At 43.4% G+C, this 26,940-nt stretch overlaps 1 protein-coding gene across 2 annotated transcripts in view; it reads right to left on the bottom strand.

Moving 5' to 3' along the window:
• rassf1 (Ras association domain family member 1) overlaps positions 1–26,940 on the bottom strand; it is an 86,777-nt gene that overhangs the window by 34,488 nt on the left and 25,349 nt on the right. The gene's annotated exons all lie outside the window — the stretch shown is intronic.

The raw sequence follows: 26,940 nt of genomic DNA, 5'->3' as shown, positions 1-26,940 counted from the left end.
AAGCAGGGTGTTCCACACACCCAGTACTCTCGGAGTGAAGAAACTACCTCTGACGTCTGTCCTATACCTATCACCACTCAATTTAAAGCTATGTCCCCTCATGCTCGCCATCACCTTCCGAGGAAAAAGGTTCTCACTGTCCACCCTGTCTAACCCTCTGATTATCTTATATATCTCAATTAAGTCACCTCTCAATCTTCTTCTCTCTAATGAAAACAGCCAAGTCCCTCAGCCTTTCCTCATAAGACCTTAGCTCCACACCAAGCAACGTCCTAGTAAATCGCCTCTGAACCCTTTCCAAACCTTCCACATCCTTCCTATAATGCAGTGACCATACTGTATGCAATATTCCAAGTGCGGCCGCACCAGAGTTTTGTACAGCTGCAACATGACCTTGTGGCTCCAAAACTCAATACCTCTACCAATAAAAGCTAACACACTATATGCCTTCTTAGCAATCCTATCAACCTGGGTGGCAACTTTCAGGGATCTCTGTACATGGACAGCAAGAGCTCTCTGCTCATCTAGAATCTTACCACTAACCCAGTACTCTGCATTCCTGTTTCTCGTTCCAAAGTGAATCACCTCACACTTTTCCGCATTAAACTCCGTTTGACACCTCTCAGCCCAGCTCTGCAGCTCTATGTCCCTCTGTAACCTGCAATGTCCTTTGGCACTATCAACAACTCTAGTGTCCTTAGTGTCATCTGCAAATTTACTAACTCATCCTTCTATGCCCTCATCCAGGTCATTTATAAAAATGACAAACAGCAGTGGCCCCAAAACAGATCCTTGTGGTACACCACTAGTAAGTGAACTCCAGGATGAATATTTACCGTCAACCACTACCCTCTGTTTCCTTTCAGCTAGCCAATTTCTGATCCAAACCACTAAATCACCCTCAATCCCATGCTTCTGTATTTCGTGCAATAACCTACCATGGGGAACTTTACTGAAATTTAGATATCCCACATCAACCACTTTACCCTCATCCACTTGTTTAGTCAACATCTCAAAGAACTCAATAGGGCTTGTGAGACACAACCTACCCTTCACAAAACTGTGTTGACTATTCTGATCAACTTATTTCTTTCTAGATTATTATAAATCCTATCTCTTTTCAACACTTTATTCACAATCGAAGTAAGATTCACTGGTCTATAACTTACCAGGGTTGTCTCTACACCCCTTCTTGAACAAGGGGACAACATTTGCTCTTCTCCAGTCTTTTGGCACTATTCCTGTTGACAATGACGACATAAAGATCAAAGCCAAAGGCTCTGCAATCTCTTCCCTGGCTTCCCAGAGAATCCGAGGATAAATCCCATCTGCCCAGGGGACTTATCTATTTTAACACTTTCCAGAATTGCTAACACCTCCTCCTTGTAAACCTCAATCCCGTCTAGTCAATTAGCCTGTGTCTCAGTATTCTCCTCAATAACATTGTATTTTTCTTGTGTGAAAACTGACAAAAAGTATTCATTTAGGGCTTCTCCTATCTCCTCGGACTCCGTACACAATTTCCCACTATTTTCCTTGACTGGCCCTAATCTTATTCTTGTTATTCTTTTATCCTGATATACCTATAGAATGCTTTAGGGTTTTCCTTGATCCTATCTGCCAACAACTTCACATGTCCCCTCCTGGCTCTTCTTAGTTCTCTCTTTAGGTCTTTCCTGGCTAATGTGTAACTGTCAAGCTCCTTCACATCTCATCCTAATATAAGCCTTGTTCTTCCTCTTGACAAGAGATTCAACCTCTTTAGTAAACTCACTCGCTCGACCACCTCCTCCCTGCCTGACAGGTACAAACTTATCAAGGACACACAATAGCCGTTCCTTAAATAAGCTCCACATTTCAATTGTGTCCATCCTCTGAGGTTTTTCTTCCCCATCAGATACACCCTAAATCTTTCCTAATTGCATCATAATTGCCTTTCCCCCAGCTATAATTCTTGCCCTGCAGTGTTTACCCATCCCTTTCCATCACTAAAGTAAACATAACCGAACTGTGCTCACTATCACCAAAGTGCTCACCTACCTCCCAATCCAACAGCTGGCGGGGTTCATTACCCAGTACCAAATCCAATGTGGCCTCACCCCTTGTTGGCCTGTCTACATACTGTGTCAGGAAACTCTCCTGCACACATTGGACAAAAACTGACCCATCTAAACAATCTGACCCATAGTATTTCAAGTCACTATTTAGAAAGTTAAAGACCACTATAACAGCTACCCTATTACTCTTGCTCCTATCCAGAATCATCTTTGTTATGCTTCCCTCTGCATCTCTAGAACTATTCGGAGGCCACTCCGAATAGAAAACTCCCAACAGGGTGACCTCTCCTTTCCTGTTTCTAACTTCAGCTCATACTACCTCAGTAGACAAGTCCTCAAACGTCCATTCTGCCACCGTAATACTGTCCTTGACTAACAATGCCACACTACCCCCTCTTTTACCGTCTTCTTTGTTCTTACTGAAACATCTAAATCCTGGAACCTGCAACAACCATTCACCTCCCTGCTCTATCCATGTCTCCGAAATGGCCACGACATCGAAGTCCCAGGTTACAACCCATGCTGCAAGTTCACCCACCTTATCCCGGATGCTCCTGGCATCATTATTGTGTTTCATTACTGTTCTTTAGAGAAGGATAGCTGCCATCCTTATGTAGTCTGACCAATTCCAAAACCACAATAATGTGGTTACCTTTTAACAATGCTCTAAAGTTGCTTCGCAAGCTACTCAGTTTAAGATGAGCAACAAACATTGTCCTTGCCAATTACACCCACATCTCATTAAAGGATTTCAAAAGTAAATTGTGTATTGTGGCCCGGTTTTCTTTAATCAGTGCAGTAAGACAAAAGAACATGACCTTGTCATTTTTTTCCTCAGTAACTCTCAGGAGTATTTCTCAGGAGTAACCAATAGACTCCAGGTAAACCCAGCAAGGTTGGCAGCTCCAATAGCTATCAGACATTTATAGATTCAAGACCGAGTGCAGATCTATTGTAGGAGAAAGTGAGGACTGCAGATGCTGGAGATCAGAGCTGAAAGTGTGTTGCTGGAAAAGCGCAGCAGGTCATGCAGCATCCAAGGAGCAGGAGAATCGACATTTCGGGCATGAGCCCTTCTTCAGGGCTGAAGATTCCTGAAGAAGGGCTCATGCCCGAAACGTCGATTCTCCTGCTCCTTGGATGCTGCTTGATCTGCTGCGCTTTTCCAGCAGATCTATTGTACACAACCTCAACTAATACACTACATTGGACTTACAAATATTCCTCAGCACTAAACAAGGAAGAACACCGAATTCCCTGTATTGCTGGCCACGTTCTTCCTTCAAATCCAAACCATCAAAACAGATTAAATGGTTATAATTGCTTTTAGTGTGACCTGGCAGTCACACCTCTAAATCGGATAATCCAAAGGAGATCTCGAGGTCCCAACAGAAACATTACATCAAAGAGGTGTTTCCAACAGAGACTGCGTCTTTTGTTTACAGTGATTAAACAGGCACCATCTCTAAACAGACCTTCCGCCCTCTCTCTCTCTCTCCCCACACTTTCCCTGGTGTTCTGTGTGTGTTATTTGGAGACTTACCCCACAAAGTCAGTAGCAGCAGCAGCAGCAGTCTTGTTGTTGGTGTGCAGTCCAGCTGCCCTGGAGAGGGGGCAGGGGTGGACGGACTTTGGGGGGGGTTCGTGGGGGTGGTGTTGGACAGAGTTGGGGGAACGGGGGGGGGGTCGCAGTGTTGGATGGTGTTGGACGGGTTCAGGAGGGCAGTGGTGTTGGGCAGAGTTGGGGGCGGGGTTGAGGGCGGGGAGGTGGGCAGTTTTGGAAGGGGTTGAGGGCAGGATGGGGCGGTGTTGGGGAGGGGGAGGCGGGGGGCGGCAATGTTGGACTGGGTTGAGGGCGGGAGGGGGATGGTGTTGGATGGGGGCGATGTTGGGGGCAGGGATCCCGCACTGTGTGTTGCTGTAGTCTCCCGAACATTGAGCAGACTTTAAATGTCTTTCCTCTGGGGCTCGGAGTTTTTAATCAATTAACCGAATAATCGATTATCCGAACGAAATAGTGCCCACCCATCCCTTTTGAATAATCAAGGTTCCCTGTAGATGTGGGAGGTTTTACGATGTCCTACCTAGGATGTGTGCCCTTTCCCCTCAAATATTTCTCCCTGTACTGTTTTTGATAGTCTATTCTCTACTTAATTCCTAGAAGTTTCCTCCAGCTCCGTCTTTTCTTGTTTTTTTGTCTTCAATACATGATCTCCATGTATTGGATAGAGATCTTAAGGATAGTGGAATCAAGGGTTATGGGGATGAACTATGAAAGCAACCACCCCAACACACACAAAAGAAGTTGCATCAAGACACTATTCAAAAGGGCCACAACACACTGCAGCACACCAGAACTGCAAAAAGAGGAAGAAGAACACCTATACAATGTATTCGCCAAAAACGATTACCCACGCAATTTCATCAACAGATGCCTCAGGGAAAGACAACAGAACAAGGACATGCCGCAACCCAAAGGACTAGCCACACTACCATATATCAAGAGCATTTCCGAACTGGCAGCCAGACTACTGCGACCACTAGGACTCATAACAGCACACAAACCAACAGCCCCTCTCAGACAACAACTCACCAGAACGAAGGACCCGATACCCAGCATGAGCAAAACCAATGTAGTGTACAAAATCCCATGCAAGGACTGCATAAAACACTACATAAGACAAACAGGAAGAAAGCTAACGATCCTCATCCATGAACACCAACTAGCCACGAAGCGACACGACCAGCTATCCTTAGTAGCCACACACGCAGATGACAAGTAACATGAATTCGACTGGGACAACACTACTATTATAGGACAAGCCAAACAGAGAACAGCCAGGGAATTCCTAGAGGCATGGCACTCATCCACAGATTCAAATCAATAAGCACATCAACCTGGACCCAATATACCGACTACTGCAACGGACAGCTGGAACTGACAACTGGAAGCGGCAGATTCAAACCACTATAAATGACGGAGGAAACATCACAGAAGTGCTTCACAAGCACTGAGGATGTCACCTAGACAGGGACGAAACGTCTGCAATACAAATTCCCAGCTCGGCGAATAGGTTTTAATCTTGCATGACTATGCTCAGGAGCCTAAAGAGTCAAGCATTGCTGTATCCAGTAGACAGATGCCTTTGCAGTACTATATATGGGCTAAGAGGAGGAGTAAAATATCCCCATCTGCACAACATCAGGCTCCTAAGCTTCCATGAAGCTTCCTAAGCTTGCCCAGTGGGCTGAAATCTCCCACCTCTCTGTCTCACACACATTCAAACCATAATCTTCAAGGGAACTGCCATTTCTGATCTCTCCCTTCACCTCCAGTCTCTCACCTTAGTCTATAACACCCCTCTCTCCTAATCCATGCCACTCTATCTTTTACAATCCCTCTCTGCCAAAATATCCAAGCAGTCACCTCTCAAATTACATTAGAGTAATAGAACTAATATGATCATATGAAGGCATTCTCAATTTGAGATGACATTGTGACCTCCTGTGATTTGAGATGGTGCTTCATTTACGTGTTTAGTATATCACTTTGGGGAGTCTGGAAATGAAGACTTGCGTGCTTACTCCTTCAACGTCACGTGGAACCACTGAGGAGAGGCTCCAGGCAAAGTCAGAGCAAGATGAGGCAGCGCAAGCTTGTAATGAGACTGGTGAAGGCTATTGCTCAGTTTAGATCCAGACAGTGCAGTCTTCCGAAGAGGAGAGCTTTGGAAGATGATAAACAATACAGAGAGCAAAGTAGTACACATTGCACTTCCAGGATGAGAGTGAATCTTCCAACTTTGAAACTCAGGCATGTATGAGCAGAATTATTTGACCAGTATAACAATAAGACACCGCTGTTGTGGGATTGTCCCTTCATGAGGTACTATATCCCCATTTTAACATTGTTCCTGAGAGAGTAGCCGGTTCACAAAACTCACCCTTGAAAATATTAATTTTTAATATGTTCAATACATAAACAAAGCACAGTGTAGAGCATGTGGTTTAAATCACCGTAGATAACAGTGTCTGCTAAACGTCTAAATAATAATGATTATATGAATTTTAAACAAGCGTTATCTTTGCTGTCGGGTTTGGCATACATTGCACAGTACTATTGCAGTTGCCTGTAGCTATGGTGCCCAATGATGTCATTTGATCTAAAACATAAGCAATATTTGGGATTCAGTGTAAAATAATAATAGTGTTTCCAAAGATGTACAACTATTGTTTTACTGATCAGCTACCAAAGGATTTTTCACATTTACAACCAACATGAAGAGAAACACCTCACACACCAGTCACCAGTGGGGATTTTCTGATCAGATGGGAAGAAATTTGCAGTCCAACCCATGGGTACCAGCAAGCATAAAACAGCTCTTACAACAAGTGAGTCCTAATTCTAGTCTCAGTACTTTTCACAAACCAGAGTTCACGCACACTAGGCCATAGAGACAATATGCCAGAGAAACTGATGTTTCTGTACTGAAATTTGTATGGTTTTTAAATCCACTTTAATACTGCAGGGCCATATTCATGGTACTAATATACACATTTGCTGGGTACCTCTGGCAATGTGTGTGTAAATATTCTCATTGGCCGCTGAATCATTTTGCTTTACTCCTTCACGCAACCTAAATTTTCCATCCTTTTCTAAACTTCACCTGTTTGTCCCCAGAATTAGTTTAGGAAAGATGGCCTTCCAGTCAGTGTACCCAGGCTTTTGAAAACAGCGCTATTTCAACAAGGAGGGAAGGATCCAAACAGGGAAAGTTACATCAGGCTGGATCTACAGTAGTGAACTCTGAAAGATTAGATGGATAGTGCACAGAAGGAAACCATTTGGCACACAAGATCTACACTGGCTCTCAGCAACTGCAGTTTGGCACAGTTGGAGTCCTGAAAGCAGAGAGTCTGAACAGGGAACGCTGGGAATCGGCTGGCAATCTTTACAAAAACCGAAAATGTGTTGCTGGAAAAGCGCAGCAGGTCAGGCAGCATCCAAGGAACAGGAGAATCGACGTTTCGGGCATCAGCCCTTCTTCAGGAATGAGGAAAGTGTGTCCTGCAGGCTAAGATAAAAGGTAGGGAGGAGGGACTTGGGGGAGGGGCGTTGGAAATGCGATAGGTGGAAGGAGGTCAAGGTGAGGGTGATAGGCCAGAGTGGGGTGGGGGCGGAGAGGTCAGGAAGAAGATTGCAGGTTAGGAAGGCGGTGCTGAATTCGAGGGATTTGACTGAGACAAGGTGGGGGGAGGGGAAATGTGGAAACTGGAGAAATCTGAGTTCATCCCTTGTGGTTGGAGGGTTCCCAGGCGGAAGATGAGGCGCTCTTCCTCCAACCTAGGCAAGACTAGGGTGGAGGACCTGTTTGGGCATTACGAAGCACTAGGCAGGAAATTGAAGCACAGGTCCTCAAGGGTCATAATCTCCGGATTACTGCCCGAGCCACGTGCCAATTGGCATAGGGACAAGAAAATTAGGCAAGTAAACACGTGGCTAAGGGATTGGTGTGGGAAAGAGGGATTCCACTTCATGGGGCATTGGCATCAGTTTTGGAACAGGGGGGATCTGTACCGTTGGGACGGTCTCCACCTGAACCGATCAGGTACCAATGTTCTGGCGAAGAGGATAAATAGGGTGGTCAGTAGGACTTTAAACTTCTGAGTTGGGGGGAAGGGAAAGTGAAAGCGACAGGGAGTATGGAGGTAAATGGAAAGATAAGCAGCAGGATAGCATGTTTCCAGGCGGATTTAAAATTGAGGCAGACTGAGAATGCAGAAAAAAGCAAGGATAACTTAGGACATATGACTTACAACATCTCTAATAAGGAAGTTAGCATTAAGGCACTTTACCTGAATGCTCGTAGCATTCATAACAAAGCCGATGAATTAATGGCACAGATAATAGTGAATGATTATGATGTAGTAGGCATCACAGAGACTTGGTTACAGGGGGGTCAGGACTGGCAGTTAAACCTCCATGGTTTTTCGACTTATCGAAAAGACAGAGAGGTGGGCAGAGGGGGTGGGGTTGCCTTGTTAGTTAAGAACAAAATTAAATCTATGGTATTGAATGACATAGCGTCGGATGATGTGGAGTCTGTGTGGGTGGAATTGAGGAACCACAAAGGCAAAAAAACCATAATTGGAGTTGTGTACAGACCTCCTAACAGTGGTCAGGACCAGGGACGCAACATGTACCGGGAAATAGAGAAGGCATGTCAGAAAGGCAAGGTTACATTGATCATGGGTGACTTCAATATGCAGGTGGACTGGGTAAATAATGTTGCTAGTGGATCTAAAGAAAGGGAATTCATGGAATGCTTATAGGATGGCTTTTTGGAACAGCTAGTCATGGAGCCCACAAGAGAGCAGGCTATTCTGGACCTAGTGCTTTGCAATGAACCAGACTCTATAAAAGATCTTAAAGTAAGGGAACCCTTAGGAAGTAGCGACCATAATATGGTAGAGTTCAGTCTGGAGTTTGAAAGGGAGAAGGCGAAATCTGATGTAATGGTGTTACAGTTGAATAAAGGTAATTATGAGGGCATGAGAGAGGAACTGACTAAAATAGACTGGAAGCAGAGGCTAACCGGGAAGACACTAGAGCAAAAATGGCAGGAGTTTGTAGGTATAATTGAGGACACTGTACAGAGGTTCATTCCCAAGAAAAGAAAGATTAACCGGGGAGGGATTAGACAACCTTGGCTGACAAAGGAAGTCAGGAAATGTATTAAAGAAAAAGAGAGATCCTATAAAGTGGCTAAGAACAGTGGGAAATCAGAAGATTGGGAAGGATACAAAAGCAAACAGAGGATAACAAAGAGTGTAATAAGAAATGAGAGGATCAAATATGAAGGTAGGCTAGCCAGTAATATTAGAAATAATAGTAAAAGTTTCTTTCAGTACATAAGAAACAAACGACAGGCAAAAGTAGACATTGGGCCACTTCAAACTGATGCAGGGAGCCTAGTGATGGGAGATAAGGAAATAGCAGGAGAACTTAACAAGTACTTTGCGTCAGTTTTCACAGTGGAAGACAGGAGTAATATCCCAAAAATTAAAGGGTGTCACAGGGCTGAGTTGAGTATGGTTGCCATTACGAAAGAGATAGTGCTAGAAAAGTTAAAAAGTCTTAAAATTGATAAATCTCCTGGCCCCGATGGGATACACCCTAGAGTTCTGAGAGAGGTTGCTGAGGAAATAGCAGAGGCATTGGTTGAGATCTTTCAAGAGTCACTGGAGTCAGGAAAGGTCCCGGACGATTGGAAGATGGCTGTAGTAACCCCCTTGTTCAAGAAAGGATCAAGGCAAAAGATGGAAAATTATAGGCCAATCAGCTTAACCTCGGTTGTTGGTAAAATTCTAGAATCCATCATTAAGGATGAGGTTTCTAAATTCTTGGAAGAGCAGAGTCTGATTAGAACAAGTCAACATGGATTTAGTAAAGGGAGGTCATGCCTGACAAACCTGTTGGAATTTTTTGAAGAGGTAACAAGTAGGTTAGACCAGGGGAACCCAGTGGATGTGGTCTATCTGGACTTTCAAAAGGCCTTTGATAAGGTGCCACACGGGAGACTGCTGAGCAAGGTGAGGGCCCATGGTGTTCGAGGTGAGCTGCTGGGATGGATTGAGGATTGGCTATCTAACAGAAGGCAGAGAGTTGGGATAAAAGGTTCTTTTTCAGAATGGCAGCCGGTGACGAGCGGTGTCCCGCAGGGTTCGGTGCTGGGGCCACAGCTGTTCGCATTATATATTAATGATTTGGATGAGGGAACCGGGGGCATTCTAGCGAAGTTTGCCGATGATACAAAGTTAGGTAGACAGGCAGGTAGTACTGAGGAAGTGGGGAGGCTACAGAAGGATCTAGACAGGTTGGGAGAGTGGTCCAGGAAATGGCTGATGGAATTTAACGTGAGCAAGTGCGAGGTCTTGCACTTTGGCAAAAAGAATATAGGAATGGACTACTTTCTAAATGGTGAGAAACTTAATAAAGCCAAAGCACAAAGGGATCTGGGAGTGCTAGTCGAGGATTCTCTAAAGGTAAACATGCAGGTTGAGTCTGTGATTAAGAAAGCGAATGCAATGTTGTCTCTTATCTCAAGAGGGTTGGAATATAAAAGCAGAGATGTACTACTAAGACTTTATAAAGCTCTGGTTAGGCCCCATTTGGAGTACTGTGTCCAGTTTTGGTCCCCACACCTCAGGAAGGACATACTGGCACTGGAACGTGTCCAGCGGAGATTCACACGGATGATCCCTGGAATGACAGGTCTAGCATATGAGGAACGGCTGAGGATACTGGGATTGTATTCGTTGGAGTTTAGAAGATTAAGGGGAGATCTAATAGAGACGTACAAAATAATACATGGCTTTGAAAAGGTGGATGCTAGAAAATTGTTTCTGTTAGACGAGGAGACTAGGACCCGTGGACACAGCCTTAGAATTAGAGGGGGTCATTTCAGAACGGAAATGCGGAGACATTTCTTCAGCCAGAGAGTGGTGGGCCTGTGGAATTCATTGCCACGGAGTGCAGTGGAAGCCGGGACGCTAAATGTCTTCAAGGCCGAGATTGATAGGTTCTTGTTGTCTAGAGGAATTAAGGGCTACGGGGAGAACGCTGGCAAGTGGAGCTGAAATGCGCATCAGCCATGATTGAATGGCGGAGTGGACTCGATGGGCCGAATGGCCTTACTTCCACTCCTATGTCTTATGGTCTTATGGTCTAACCGTCGTGTTGCTATGGTCTGGCGATGGAGGAGTCCAAGGACCTGCATGTCCTTGGTGGAGTGGGAGGGGGAGTTGAAGTGTTGAGCCACGGGGTAGTTGGGTTGGTTGGTGCGGGTGTCCCAGAGGTGTTCTCTGAAATGTTCCGCAAGTAGGCGGCCTGTCTCCCTAATGTAGAGGAGGCCACATCTGGTGCAGCGGATGCAATAAATGATGTGTGTGGAGGTGCAGGTGAATTTGTGGCGGATATGGAAGTATCCCTTGGGGCCTCATCTTCCGTCTAGGAACCCTCCAACCATAAGGGATGAACTCAGATTTCTCCAGTTTCCTCATTTCCCCTCCCCCCACCTTGTCTCAGTCAAATCCCTTGAACTCAGCACCGCCTTCCTAACCTGCAATCTTCTTCCTGACCTCTCCGCCCCCACCCCACTCCGGCCTATCACCTTCACCTTGACCTCCTTCCACCTATCGCATTTCCAACGCCCGTCCCCCAATTCCCTCCTCCCTACCTGTTATCTTAGCCTGCTGGACACGCTTTCCTCATTCCTGAAGAAGGGCTTATGCCCGAAATGTCGATTCTCCTGCTCCTTGGATGCTGCCTGACCTGTTGCGCTTTTCCAGCAACACATTTTCAGCTCTGATCTCCAGCATCTGCAGTCCTCGCTTTCTCCTTGAATCTTTACAAAAAGGATGACTATACACAGCAAGAAATGTCTGCAACACAATGAGTCATTCATAACCTCCCCACCGACTGTAATTTTATCTGACACACATGCACAAACATTTGCCTTCACAGACAAAAGTTTCAGTGGAATACATTTTGTATCATGAGATTGGGATGACAGCCAGTCCAGAACTTCTCACTTGCAGAGGAAATTACATAATTGAGATCCAATGGCAGCAGCACAGCCTCTCTCGTAGCCCTGGTGACTCACTGAGAGAATCTTTCTCACAGCCACCTCACTGCAAAGTACATCAGAAGGAGCTCAGTTTCACCCAACAACCACTGATCTTTGAAAGAATTTGATGCTCAACTCTTTCCTCCTCTTTTTCCTACCCACAAGGTTCTCTCACTGGAATTAAAAATTCTATGGCACTATTTTGAACAAAAAACGGTCTTGGGTGCCCTAACCAATAATTATCCTTCAGTCATGACCACTGAAGCAAATCTCATTGCTGTTTGTGGGACCTTGCTGTGTACACACTGGCTGCTACGTTTCCTACATTACAGCAGTGCCCACAATTCAAAACAACTTCACATAAACACTTCAAAATATCCTGTGGTTGCAAAAGCAGCATTAATGAATGCTAGCTCCAGTCCTTTTCAGACTGACCACCAAAATCAGTTTGGAGAGTTGAAGACCGCTGGGCCAATCTGCTGGAAGGAGCACTGACTGAAATAAAGCATAAAAGATAGGAAAGAAACATAGCATGCACTACCTCAATGAAACAGATCCACCCCGAGTTGGCTTGGCTCTCCATATGACTGGCCAAGTGCAGTTCGCTCACTTGCTGTGTTAGGTTAGACCACAAGTTATTGAAGGCCATGCTGATCTGCCACATTCTCACTGATTACCTCATGACACAATGTATCCTGTCTGTCCAATCGTGAGGATCTAAAATTTGAATTTAGGTAACAAGTATATGTAGATTTTTATTCACCACAAAATGGTTTCTCACTTTAAAAGAATACTATAAAATGGCTGAGAATACTGATTGAACCCTGGGAACCTGTACTGCTAATTTGCAGAATTAAGCTGAAATTCAAAGATAAGAGGACAATAGAGTTTTCATAAAATGAATACTGACACATTAATTGACCATTCAAACTAACCTCAAACAAATACTTGGCATGACAATTTACGTAAATAAGATTTCTTTTTCAAGGAATACCATTGGATTAGCCTGTTGTCAATTGTGTCACCATATTACAGTTGATTGGACTTTTCTTGTAATTAAGAACCCTTTCCCAGGAAATATCATTGGATTAACTTGCTGTAAATCATGTCACCTTAGTGTATGTGATTGATCTTTCTTGTAATTAAGGCTGTACTATCTCTTAAAAAAATATAAATAATGTGTAGTTTTCAAATGTAATTGTGCAACTTCACCAAAGAACACATGAGCTTTGACCTCAGTATTGCTGGATAGAATTGTGTCAAGGTACCTTAATTCAATAAATTAATGACTTTTGCTTTTTGAACAGACTGTGTTTGTTGATTCTTTTGACTGATCTTGAACCAAGAGGCCCCTCTTGAGGGGTCATAGATCTTCACTCACACCTTATGGTCACTCACACCATCATGGGACCAAGTGATGCTGTTCCACACACTCCTGCCCATTATTATTCCTTTCTTGCCAGTTATATTCTTTCATTCAATACATTTACACTCTACATCTGCCACTCATCCTGCCTGTTAAGCTTTGCCTCTCCATCTGCCTCTGTGTCACACCACCTTGCATCTTCTCACACTCCAACTGGACACAGCTACAAGCTAATTGTCTCTGGTTGCTGCAGCTAGTCCATCAGTTGCTGTGTAGCTCAAGTTCTGGAGACCAGTACTGCTTTGAAACACTGAAATCCATGATACACAAGGCCTTTGCATTGAACAATAAATGGAATGGGTTCTTGGAGGATTGGGTGGAGGAAGGTAGAGGGATAAAAGTCTTCATTTAGGAACTGCACCCAATGCTCATTCTTTCCAGAGAGAATGAAACATCACTATTCATCTCTACTGGAAAAGCGAGTGAGGAGATGGGAGAACAACCTTACACGTAAACTAGAGGGAAGCAGCAGTCACACTGTATCAAACAGAAGCAGTGAACAGATTGTAGTTACTCAAATGGAATATCACAAACATGAAATGGTACATTAATGGAAAAGGCTCTCAGTCCACCAAGGCCATGGGAGATGGTGGCACAGGGTAATGTCATTTGATTAACAATGTAGATGGCCAGGCTAGTGCTCTGGTTTAAATCCTTCCACAGCATTTAAATTCAACTAATAAAACGTGGAAATTAAAGCCAATCTTAGTAATAGCAACTGTGAAATAATGAGCAATTGCTCTAAAAATCCATCAAGTTCGCTCGTGCCCTCTACAGAAGGAAATCTGGCCTACGTAACTCATGACCCACAGCAATATGGTTGATTTTCAACAGAACTCTAAAATGGCTAATAGTTCAAGGGCAACTGGAGATTGACAACAGATGTTAGCCTAGTCAGAGAGACACATGGCTTGAAAAAAATAAAAAACACTGTGCCAGTCCAGTTACAGGTTTCAAGTGCCAGAGTATGGTTTATTAGCTACTGGGTTAATGCCAGTCAAATATTCCAGCTGCTAAGCAATTGCCATTTACTGACAAACACTGGCCTACTGCCAGCTAACCATTGCAAGACTACTGGTAGCTACCACTGCCAATCGATGGACTACTGGCAACTACTGACTGAGACACACTGGACTGCTGTCAAGTCATTCACTGTCAGACACTTAACTCCCAGCTGCAGGATTTTCCATGAAATTCATCATTTATTTCTTTAGCGTTTCACCATTTCCGTATAATTTTAGGGATAGACGATCAAAGCCTCAGTTGTTTTACATGTGGAACAAGGGATTCCTGGAGGGCTGCAATCTAACTGAGAACTCATGTAGTCGATATATCAAGTGACAGATGCTCTCAAATCCAGTAGCCTGCAGAAAACTGATTTACAAAACCTGTTTAAATTAATAAAGCCATATAATCCATCATTATCCTTGCAGGTTTTGTTCAGGCTGTATATTGGAGTGAACCTGAAGACAGAGGCATTACACTATTAAAAGATACTCTTAGGTCACTTGGGGCGGGACCTCCCTGTTCCTGCAGCGATAAGTTTGAATCAAGATTAGGAAATCTCTGACTGGCTTTTTCAGAGGAGAAAGTGAAGACTGCAGATGCTGGAGATCAGAGCTGAAGAGTGTGGTGTTGTAAAAGCACAGCCGGTCAGGCAGCCGGTGGGTTGTGCTTTTCCAGTACCATGCTCTTCGACTCTGGTTTTTCATAGAGTCAGGAGTTCCCAGCGCCCCCAAATTTCGCTAGCGCCAGTTAAGATTTAGGCCAGTTGGGGGTCATGAATGTTGCACCCTGTACTTCCTGACCTAATGTGTCCCACTGTGGGAACAGACGTGTCCAAGTCCTCCACAATCTTATCGAATTGGACCAGCTTTTCAAGGCCTCTTGGCTAGGAACGGGTTAGTGCGTGGAATACACCTCCTGGACATGTAGGCAGGTTCAACAGGGGCATTCAAGAAGGCCTGGGATGATTATTTGGATTGAAGTAGTGTGCAGGAATACAGGGGAAAGACAGGAAATTGGCACTGGGGATTAGAACCAGTGCAGGTATGATGGGCTAAATGACACTGTAATAATTTTGCTGTTATAATTCACAACACCTCAGTGATGTTCCCCTGCCCTTCTTCAAATTAGTGACATGGAGCTTTTTACATTACTGTGAGAGGGTAGATAATGCCTCTCCTTACCATCTCCTTCAGTAATACAATCCTGGAATTCCCTTCTTAACAGCATCGTGTATTTACTTACACCAATTGGGCATTGGTGGTTTACAAAGACAGCTCACCCACCAGCTTCTCAACGGTGATTACAAACAGGCAATAAATGCTGGCCCAACGTATGACACCCACCAAAGAATTTTTTTAAAAAGCTACAAATTAGATTTCTTTCAATTAATTCCAAAACTGATGGATGTCAGGAATCTTCCACATTAGTGCAGTGGATGGATGGGTCACGGGACATTTCCAGCAGGGTAAGGAGTTCTGTGTTCCCAGCTCGTAGGTCTAGAGCTTGGATTTTGGAGTGATGCCCACCCCTCTGTCCCCCTCCCAATATAACCATAGAGTCCACATGTTAACTAGGGGTGTTCCTAGGGTCTGGTGCATGTCCAGACAAGTGGGGAGGGTCTGATAGAGTGTGCAGAAATAGAAGGACGTGAAGTGCCTATTAGCAGACTCGAAGCTCTCACATACAGGTGTGAACACTGCCCTCCAGTGGAAATGTTGATTAACCATGGATAATCACAGCATTAACACAGAGGGCAAGTCTTTCATTTCAATTGTTTCACAGGATGTGGACATCATGTGCAAAGCCAGATGTTCGCAGCTCGTCTCACGAGGTGGCAGCGATAAATCACTTATTTTCAACCGCTATAGTCCAGGGATGAAGTTACTCCCTTGGCACTGCCAGAATGTGGGGGTGGTCCAGGATTTTGACCCAGGACACTTTGATTTAGAAGGGAACCAAAGGCCGAGGCGACCCCATAATAGGTTAAATTGCTCACTTCTCAAGATCCTAGCAGCCAATTGACAACTCAGTGTCAACTGAATAAAAATACATGCACAATGCTCTTGGAACAGTGAACTGATTGCTAAGTGCACACAGCTAAGTTGGTGGTCACAGTAAGACACAAAGTCCTCTTTGCTTGGCAAGACTGAGCCACAATTACCCTTTGGTTTTCCAAGATTATTTGGGTGATGAATGAGGTTCCTGTTGAAGTGGTATAGACTATTTCACGACTGTTGTAGACCAACAGGATCCTAGTTGCTGGAGAAAGTCATTGAATTTCTACAGTGTGGAAGCAGGACATTTGGACCATTGAGTCCACACTCATCCTCCAAAGAGCATCTAACTCACACCAAACGCCTACCCTATAACCCTGTATTTCCCATGGCTAATCCACCTAACATGCACACCTTTGGACTATGGGAGGAAACAAGAGCACCATACAGAAATCCACACAGATACGGGGAGAACGCGCAAACTCCACACAGATAGAAATCAGGTGCTAAAATTGAAACTGAGTCCCTGGCATGGTGAGGCAGCAGTGCTAACCACTGAGCTACAGTGCCGCCACAAAGTCTCGCATCCTTTCCAGGATTCTTTAATTCAAAAACACAGAGTGAGGTTTTTGTGAATTGTGTTTGTGTCTCTATTCCCAGAGAGTTTTATTTAGTCTCCTCTCTGCCGCCTTCACACACCCCCTTCAAACCACAATTCTTCCCTCATTCCCCAGCTGTTCGCAACTGTTTCACAACTCAACAAGCTCAACTGCAGAATGCTAGAGGATCAATGTGAGGACATGGTCATTTCAAATCAATCTTCCCTTTTTTTAATCAATAATCATCAGCTACCAAGAAGCAAAAAAAAAAAGATGGTGACAACACTGGAGCAGGCTGAAGTCCTTCGGCCACTATTAGGCCTGAACTTTAGGTACACACTGGGAATGCCAGAAGTAAAATGGATGCTCACAATGCAAGACTTAAATAGGTTTCACTGGCTTAGTGGTGCATAGTCCTCTGATTCCAAACACATTTCAGTTTGGAAGAAACCCAAAACTACAGTGTTATTGTGAGTGGAGAAGATGGCATAAAGAACTGTGTCCCCCGAGACTAAAGCATGCTCCCTATCCAGAGTACTTGGGAGTGAGTCTAGATAGGAATTTGTCCTTCTGGGCACATTGTAACAATATTGCAGCAAAAGATAAAAGTGAGAAACACCTAATTTTTGGGAGGCAATGGCCTAGTGGTATTATCGCTGGACTGTTAATCCAGAGACCCAGGTAATATTGTGGAGACTTGGGTTCAAATCCTGCCAAGGCAGATGATGGAATCTTAATTCAACAAAAGCCGGGATTAAGAGTCCCATGTCAAATGTTCAAACAACCCATCTGGTTGACTAATGTCCTTTAGGGAACGAAATTGCCATCCTTAACTGGTCTGGACTACATGTGACTCCAGACCCTCAGCAATCGCCCCTTCTGGGCAATTAGGGATGGGCAATAAATGCTGGCCTAGTTGGTGACACCCTTTACCCCATGAATGAATTAAAAACAAATCAAAATTGCTGTATCTTCAAGGAGTGCTAGTGCGTCAATACTCCACACCTCAGCTCTTGCCCTTTCATTTCTCCAACAATGTACAGTTGCCTGACAGAAGGTGATTGTATATACATCTTTTTAACACTCAACTGAATGCATCAATCCACATCATAACTGGAACCCTCTGCTCAGCACCTCTCCCCTGGCTTCATGTCCTCCAAAAGGGAAAGAGAGAAAAAAAAGTTTTCAAAACAAAACATTACTTGGAAATGTATTCACTTTTGTATTGGCCCTCCATTTTGAAGTTGACAAGATGAATTGGACCAGCATGTTTTGTTGGCCTTCTGTATTGGCTTTCCTTGCTGTGCGATCAAATGTCAGCCCCCACAGGTCCACTGCCAACTGCAGGAAGTCCAAAGGATGGTTGAAACTCCACCTACTCATTGCTCTCTGTTCCACTTCAGAAGATTGAGATTAGGTTCTACAGTGGAGATTTGAGATAAGATTGCCTCTCACCACAAACCACAGGACCCTGCAGGAAGGCTAAATGAGTATTAAATTTGTGCACTGTGAGGGAAGGGGGTTGTGCTTTCCCCCAATTGGCCAACTGAAGGCCACAGGTCAAGCTTGCTGCCTAATTAAGGAGAGTAATTAGCTGGACTGCCAACAGAAATCCCTCCAGTACTTAAGTACCAGCTGTTACAAGACGTGTGTGTGAGTGAAAGTGAGAGAGAGAGAGAAACAGAGACGGAGACACACACACACACACACACACACACACACACACACACACAAAGATGGAGACACACCCACCCCAATTCAGCTGGGTCACCATGGTAAAGGGGATTCTCTCAGTAGGATGGCTCTCAGCTCCCCCCACCCCACAACCCTTGCAGGAACGTGGGGACTGACTGGAAGTGCCTGGTTGATGCTGGAAAAAATGCCTGATCAACAAACTGAGTTGGCATTTTTGCAGGTGGGATGGCAACTGGGAACTGGTATATCAGTTGGCCAGCAAAGTGACTTTATGTACCGCCTACCTCCATTTACACTTGTTCCCAGCATGGCCTAAAAGTTCAGCTTCTCCTCGGAGGGTCAGTGTGGATGCGAGAGGCCAATGGCCTGCTTCCACATTGTAGGGATTCTATGATTAAAGCAGGTGTCTGTTCCTGACTGTAGCCTACTCCAGTAAGTTGCTTCAAGTCTGTGGATACTGTGTGGAACAGCAAGGGTTAACGATCTAGCTAAAATGTGTTTACCACATGTCACCCAACTTGCACTAAAGCTAAGAGTGATCTGCTCTCTCAGGTATGACTGACAGTGTTCTGGAAACATTCTAGCCACATTTCTCAACCACACTGGTGCACAAACCGAGCAAGTCACGTTGTGCTGGTATATCCCACTTCATACCGAGAGGCAAAGAAACCGCATCCTGTTATACGCTCTGGCAGTCACAAGCCTGGACTCCCTCCCTGAACACACTCTGGTTTCTCAGCTGAAGAAACATAGGAATGAACATATCAGTTAGGAACAGGCCATACAGTCTCTTCAGACTGCTCCACCATACAATAAGATCATAACTGATCTAATTAATCCAAATCCCTGCTTCCCACCCCCACCAATTCTTGGTTATCAAGAGTTGATCCTAATCTGCCTGAAAAATATCCAAGGATTCACTGCTTCCACACCTTTTCAAGAAGACAGCTCTCAGAATAAATTTCTCCTCAGCACTCCTTAAACAGGCAATACTTTTGTTTTTAAATGATTGTCCCATAAGAGGAACCTCCTTACTATATTGATTATAATCAATCCCCTCAGGATCTTATGCATTTCAGTCAAATCACTAATTACTCTTCCAAACTTGAGCAGATACAGCTTAGACTGTCCTACCTTTCCTTATAGGATAACCCACCCATTCTAGGTTTGAGTCTAATAACTGTTTCCAACAAGTTATATGCTTCCTTAAATAAGGAGACAAATGCTATGCACAGTATGACAGATATGGTCTCACTGACACCGTGTGTAACTGAAGCATATCTTTCCCACTTTTGAATTTGATTTTTCTTGAGATAAATGATAACATTCTATTAGCTTTTTTAATTACTTGCTGTACCTGCGTTGTGACATTTTGTGATTCATGCACTGGGATAGCCAGATCTCTCTGCATCTCAGAGCCCTGCAGTCTCTCATCATTTAGATAATATGCTTCTTCTTTTATTCCTCTGTCAAAATGGACAATTTCTCATTTTACTACAGGCACCATTTGCCAAGATCTTTGTCCACTCATTTAACCTGTGTCACTTTGTAGCCTCTTTTTGTCCTCTTCACAACATACTTTCCTAGCTTTCTGTGTCTCATCAGAAAATTTGGCAATCATGCCATTGACCTTCATCTAATTTATTTATATGCTGTGAAAACAGTTCTTGTCCCAGCAATGATCCCTGTGGCACACTACTTATTACATCTTGCCAAATAGAAAAAAGAAGCATTTATGCTTATTCTCAAATTCCTATGGGCGATCAATCTTCTATCCATGCCAACATATCAGTCCCTACCCTGGGAACTTTTACTTTACTGAATAACCTTTCAGACGGCACCTTATTAACTACCTGCTGAAAACCCAAGTAAATCGACCAGTTCCTCTTTATCCACAGCTCAATACATCTCAATACACTGGTTAGACATGACTTCCCTTTCATAAATCTTTGTGACTCTGCCTGATCATAACTGGGGAAGAATATTATATTTAAACAGAGAACAGAAGTTGGCTATGGCAATGGGTTCCAGCAAGTTTGGAAAAGACCCTAACTCAAGCAGATTAGCAGAGGTTGAACGGTAACTGGGACCTTGTGGAGGAGATGACCAGTATCTCAGGGGTGGTCAGAGTTTGAATTTAGTTTTGGACTGTGTTTTCTGAAAACAAAACAGAATTAGCTATGATGCTACAGCACGAAGATTTGAAAGCTTTCTGCTTAACCTCCCACTGGCAGCTCAGAGAAAAGAAAACTAAGTAAATGGCTTTCTCAGAGTGAACTGTAAAGGTGACCCTGATTGACATCTTCAGCAAATCAACCAAAATACCATAATCTCTGCTTGTGGGACAATGCAATGTTAAAACCACTTTCTGGTCAGTTTTGTTATCTTCTTTTATTTATCCCTAAACTGTGTTTGTCTGTCTGTCTTTTGGCGCATTGGTCTGAAAACAAAGACTGTTGGGTTTAAAGCACTGACCAATAAATGACTTTGTAAATATATTTATTAGCAACTTTTTTTTTTAACTTTACAAACAAGTAAAATTATTGAAAAATACAATAACAAATATCAGTACAAGAAAAAATACACAATTACAATACAACCACTGTCTACTAACTACTAACCTACCCTATTATACAAAACAAACCCTAACACCGTGCAAAGCAACACCAAAAAAAGAAAGAAAAGCAAACAAACACAAAAAAAACCACAAAATACAGAACAGCTATGCTTGGCGCAACACTCCCAAACAAAGGAATGGGAACATTGTATCTATACCTGTATTAACTCAGGAGACCCCCTCCAGGGCCCAGGGCTTGACAAATCTAACCATCCTGGTTAAACAACCGCCCTAGTTAAGATAACTGATAAATCTATATCCAAATAACTCAAGTAGGGCTGCCATATCTTATAAAAATTGTCTGTTGTTTGGTGCACCATGTTTGTAAAGAAGTCCAAGAGAATGTGCTCCATAATTAATTTCTGCCATCCCACCAAGCCTGGCGGTTCTCAGACACCCAGTTCATCAGAATATTCTTCCGTGCACAGTATGCAAGAATATTAAATAGTTTCTTCCCATGCCCGCCTAAAGATGGTAAATTCGGTAGACCTAAGAGGAGAGATATCGGGTCTACTTTCACTTCAGTCCTCAATACCCTCCCTATCTCTCCCACCACAGCGCTCCAATAAACACGGAGCCTGTGGCATATCCAGAAGCAATGGGTACCTACACTTATTTTACATTTGGAGCACATTGGAGATGCCCCTTTTTTTAAACTTCGCCAGATGGTCTGGTGCCAGATGAGCCCTTTGCAGAACTTTTAACTGCGTAGCATATGTCCTATTACAGATTGAGATCTTTTGAGTATTCTCCCATATTTCAGAAGACATCTCCACTCCTAGCTCTTGCTCCCAGACCTAACAACTGGTTAATATCCTGCCAGGCCCTGCCACCCAGCAGGCGATAAAGGGCACTAACCAAAAGGATGCTTGTGGAACGTAGCAACAGTCTCTGTGTATTGGGCTTATAGAGCTTAGTGAGAAACATAGTCTTCTTCTGGATGAAATCCCTAACCTGAAAAAAATGGAAAAGGGCTCTGCTGGGAAACCCTTATTTGCGGCTCAGTTGCTCAAAAGACATCATAACCTTCCCCTCAAACAAGTCTCCCAAACTAGAAACTCCTCTCACTGCCCATAGTTTGAACCCTGAGTCCATCATCCCTGGTCGGAACCCTGGCATGCTAACTATAGGTGTAAGTGGTGAAGTCTTGGATAAACAACCCTCACTCTGACGCATCACCCTCCACGGCTTGACTGTACTAATGACAATAGGGTTCTGACAGTGGTCCATAACTGTCCTCATCTTCTCCATGTTCAACAGGTTAATAAGAGGGCACTTTGCTCGGGAGGCCTCAATACCAAGCCATATTGAGTTAGGATCGTAACCTACCCAATCGCAGACAAAGGACAGCAGGGAACTCAATTGATACCTCCTGATGTCTGGGAAATCAACTCCTCCCCCTCCTTGAGGCAACTGCAATTTACTAAGTTTGATGAGGGGCCGCCCATGATGTCAGACAAAGGAACCAAACCACCCCGGAAACATTACAGGGAGCATACACATGAGATAAAGCAAACAAGGAAGAACATTCATCTTAATGAGAGATATTCGGCCTAGCCATGAAATTGGAAGAGCCTCCCATCTCTGGAGATCTCGCCTAATATTGTCGAGCAAATGAGCAAAGTTAATCCAAAATAACAGATCAAACTTGGGAGTAATAAAAATGCCTAGGTATCGGAACCCCACCCGTGACCACTTAAAAGGGAACTTAGGGTCACCTTCAACTTCTGACACACCCTTAAGGTTCCCCAAAGGCATAGCCTCTGATTTTGCAAAGTTAATCTTATATCCTGAAATAGCCTCAAATGAATTGATACGTTATATCAAATGGGAAACGGAAGTCATCGGGTTTGATAAAAACAGAAGGACATCATCCACATACAATGTAATGTCGTGTGCACTCGATCCCACTTCCGGAGCGGTTATGTGGACGTTCTGACGAATGGCCTCTGCCAGCGGCTCTATCACCAACGTAAACAACAACGGTGAGAGGGGGGCAGCCTTGCCGACTACCCTGACCAATCGTAAAATTCTCAGACTTCACCCTGTTGGTGATGACTGCGGCCAGAGGGTGGCGATATAAAACCTGCACCCACCTCACAAAGACTCTAACCAACCCAAACTGCTCTAAGACATAAAAAAGATACAGCCATTCTACCCGGTCAAATGCTTTCTCTGCATCTAAGGAAATCACCAACCCCTGAATCGATCGTTGCTGACAAACGTGGACCATATTCAGCAACCTTCTAATATTATTAGAGGAACTACAGCCCCTTATAAAGCCTGTCTGGTCCTCTTTAATAATATGGGGCAACACCCTTTCCAATCTCAGCGCCGGGATCTTGGACAGAATCTTGAAGTCTGAACTTAACAGAGAGATGGGCCTGTATGAGGCACAATCCTCAGGAACCTTCCCCTTCTTAAGAATTAAGGAAATATTAGCTTCTCTCAAGGATGGTGGTAGGCATTCATGCATATAGGGGTGATTGTACATCTCCAACATCGGCCCTGACAGAATCCCTATAAACTCCTTATAAAACTCACCTGGAAGACCATCAGGGCCAGGCGCTTTCTCACTCTGAAGTTGCCTCGCTGCCTCCTATATTTCCTGAGCTGTCAAGGGGGCATTAAGGAGAGGGGCCTGTTCCAAGATTACCCCTGGGAATCCACTTCCCCAATGACTGTAATTTTCTTGAGTTCATCCCTTCCAACTGTTTCATGATTTGCAACCCATATGGGATGTTACTTACATCTCTAAGGTGAAGACCAATACAAATGCTTGTTCAATTCATTTGCCATCTGCCAACTCACGATCTAGAGCACCAATGCTTACATTGTTCGCTCTTTACGTTTTAAAGTAACTGTAGAAACTCTTACATTGTTTTTTCTTGCTAGCTTTCTCTCATATTCTAATTTTTTAAAATAATTCTTTTCTGTCTTTAATTCTGTCAAATATTCTGACATACTTGAGATTTTTTGCATAATCATATGCTTTTCCTTAAGTCTGATACTATCTTTAACTCTTCTAGCTAATCTCAGATGGTGGGTCCTCTCCTTGAATTTTGTTTTCATGTTAGAATGTATCTATTTTGTGTATTCTGAAATAGTTCCTGAAATGTCTGCCACTGCATCTCTGTTGACCAATCCCTTAATCTAATTTGTTAGTTCACTTTATCTAACTCTGTTCTCGTGCACTCATAATTGTTTTTATTTAAGTTTAAAATACTAGGCTTGGACCCATTTTTTCTCACTCTCAAGCTGAATGTAAAATGCAATCAAGGAGGTACAGTCTGAAAATTATGGCCACTCGGATATTCGGAACACTTCCACACACAAAGGGTGGTAGATGTTTGGAACTTGCTTCCACAAATGCTGGATCAGTTGTTAATTTTAAATCTAAGATTCGTAGATGTTTGTTAAACAAAATTATTAAGGCGTATAGGCCAAAGGCAGTACAGAGGAACCTTGATTATCTGAATTTCGGATTATCTGAAAAAGCTTGCAAGGTCCCAACACTTGGCTAAACTGCGTTATCCAGCACTCCATTATCCGAACAAAATACTCCCCACCCGTGTCATTCAGATAATCAAGGTTCCTCTGTATACGAGGTTAGGCCACACATCAGCCATGAATGGCAAAATAGGCTCGAGGGGCCAAATGGCCTACTCCAGTTCTTATGTCCTATCATATGGTTGCTGCTACCTAGGGCTGCCTACTCTCTTTGCACAATACCTGCTCTAACTGATACCAAAAAACATTGAGGAACTCCTTTGCTTATGTAACATCTATCAAATTAAAAATTCCCCGTAATTATTACAATGCCTTTCTGGAAAGCTCCCTTTAATTCTTCCTTTAAGTTCCATAGTTATCATTATTGGCCTGTACACCACTCCCACAAATTACTTCTTCCCTTCATCATTTATTTCTACCCAAACTACTTCCTTATTCTGATTTCCTGAATTCAGGTAATCTGCCTCTGGAGGGAGAATACTGTTATTAAATTACCAGAGCCACCCCTCTACCTCTTGTTGCTGGCTGTCCTTCCAAAATATAAAATATCCTTCAATATTCAACTCCCAAACTATGCCATCCAGAGCCATGTCTCTGCAATGGCTATAAAACCAAACATTTTTATTTGCATAATTAGTTCATTTAGTTTATTCCATTCAGACACAGAGCATTTAATTTTGCCTTTTTTTTTTAACTTGTAGTCTTAACTATTGAGCTACTCTTTGATTCAAACTCTCTATCCCTTCCTGTCATGATCTATCATTTTCCATTTATCGCATCTTCCCAAATTTGACCCTTTTCCACCACCATTTACTTTAAACTCCTCTTTACTTCTCCAGTTACATATTGGTCCCAGTACAGATATGGTGTACACCATTCCAAAGATACAGTTCCCACTTTATCCACTACTTCTTTCACCTAATTCTTTGAGCCACATATCCAGTTCTGACATCTTTTCTTAATCTGATTTGCACGTGGCTCAGATAATAATGCAGGGGTTATTATTTTGGAGGTTCTGCTGAATTTGCTGCCTCTTGTTCATACTAACTATGCAGAAGCTCTTCCCTAGTCTTGCCAATGTTCTGGTACCACAAGGACCTATTCCTTCCACTGTAAATTCCTCTCCAGCCTTAAACACCGTTCCCAGGCAAACCACACAGCCATCTGGATCACTGCTCTTTGCTGTAGGGAACAGCATCGTTCCCCTCACTGTGCTGTTCTCAACTAATGGACTCAATTTTTTCTCAAACTCTAGCATCTTGTGCCTTTGAGTCTCCTGATCTATGACTCCTACTTGAGCATAGTGTCCAATGTTGCTTAATAATGTGTTTGTGAAGCATCTTTCGGGCATTTTATTGTGTCTGAGATGTTAAATAAAATCAATTTGACTTGTTCAAAGGCTTAATTAGCTACAAATAGATACCTTGGTTTGTGTCAGACACTAAGCATCATGCACACTACCTTCTATAACTCCTTGTTTTATACTGAATGGGCACAGAGATTCTTGAACGCTTAGCAGTGTCTCCACCCTCTTATCCTTGTATTCCAATAATACCAACAACTTTCATTTATACAATGCCTTTAAATAACTATCCCAAGGCACTTAACAAGATGATTAAATACAACTTGATCCTGCATAAAGATATTGGACCGAAGCCAAAAACATACAAAGAGGATGACAGTAATTAGCATATTAAAATGAGGAGAGAAAAGTATAGAGAGATGGCAAGGTATCTAGATTGAATTCCAGAGCCTAGGACCACAAATTGGCCTAACGCATAGAGGGAAGGCAGTCAAGGATACCCAATATAAGCATTTTGGAAGTTTCTGGGCTGCAGGAGATTAGAGGGGGAGGGAGAGGCAGAACAGGCATGGAGAGATTTGAACATCATGATACTACTTATACAATTAGGATGATGCCAGTCTGGGCAACGTAAGTGACTCAACACAAGATGATTACTAATTACTGAAGAGATAGTAACTCAGACTCTGAATACTCTGGAGTGAGTGCAGTAATTTAAAGGAGCGTCAGAAAGACTGCCCAGCTTGTTACATGGTGTCAGACACTCAGTTAGTGAAGGAAGAGTTAACTGGTCCTCCCAGGTAATGTTGAATAAATTTCCAATAAAACTAGTGGCCAAAAGGCCCTCTTAGGAATGGAGGTTCGAGGAGGTGTGAAGAGCTGTATGTGAGTTCAAGTGATCGAGACCCAGTGCAGAGTGGGTGAAGGAAAACAAACATCACATATACTTCCAGATAAAAATGGTTTTCTACCCTGCTGTGCATAATAAGTGTATTAGGGTGGAATTCCTCTTCTGTCTATTTGTTGATCTCTGTGTAGTTCCCGGGGAGAGCAAAATTTCATTGTGTTGGAACGGACAGGCCAGCGGAGAAAGCAGTGCTTC

The sequence above is a fragment of the Chiloscyllium punctatum genome, chromosome 12 (genome assembly GCF_047496795.1).
Source record: "Chiloscyllium punctatum isolate Juve2018m chromosome 12, sChiPun1.3, whole genome shotgun sequence".
Classification (NCBI taxonomy): Eukaryota; Metazoa; Chordata; class Chondrichthyes; order Orectolobiformes; family Hemiscylliidae; genus Chiloscyllium; species Chiloscyllium punctatum.
The sequence above is the reverse complement of the archived record's forward strand: the minus strand, read 5'-3'. Positions and strand labels throughout refer to the sequence as shown.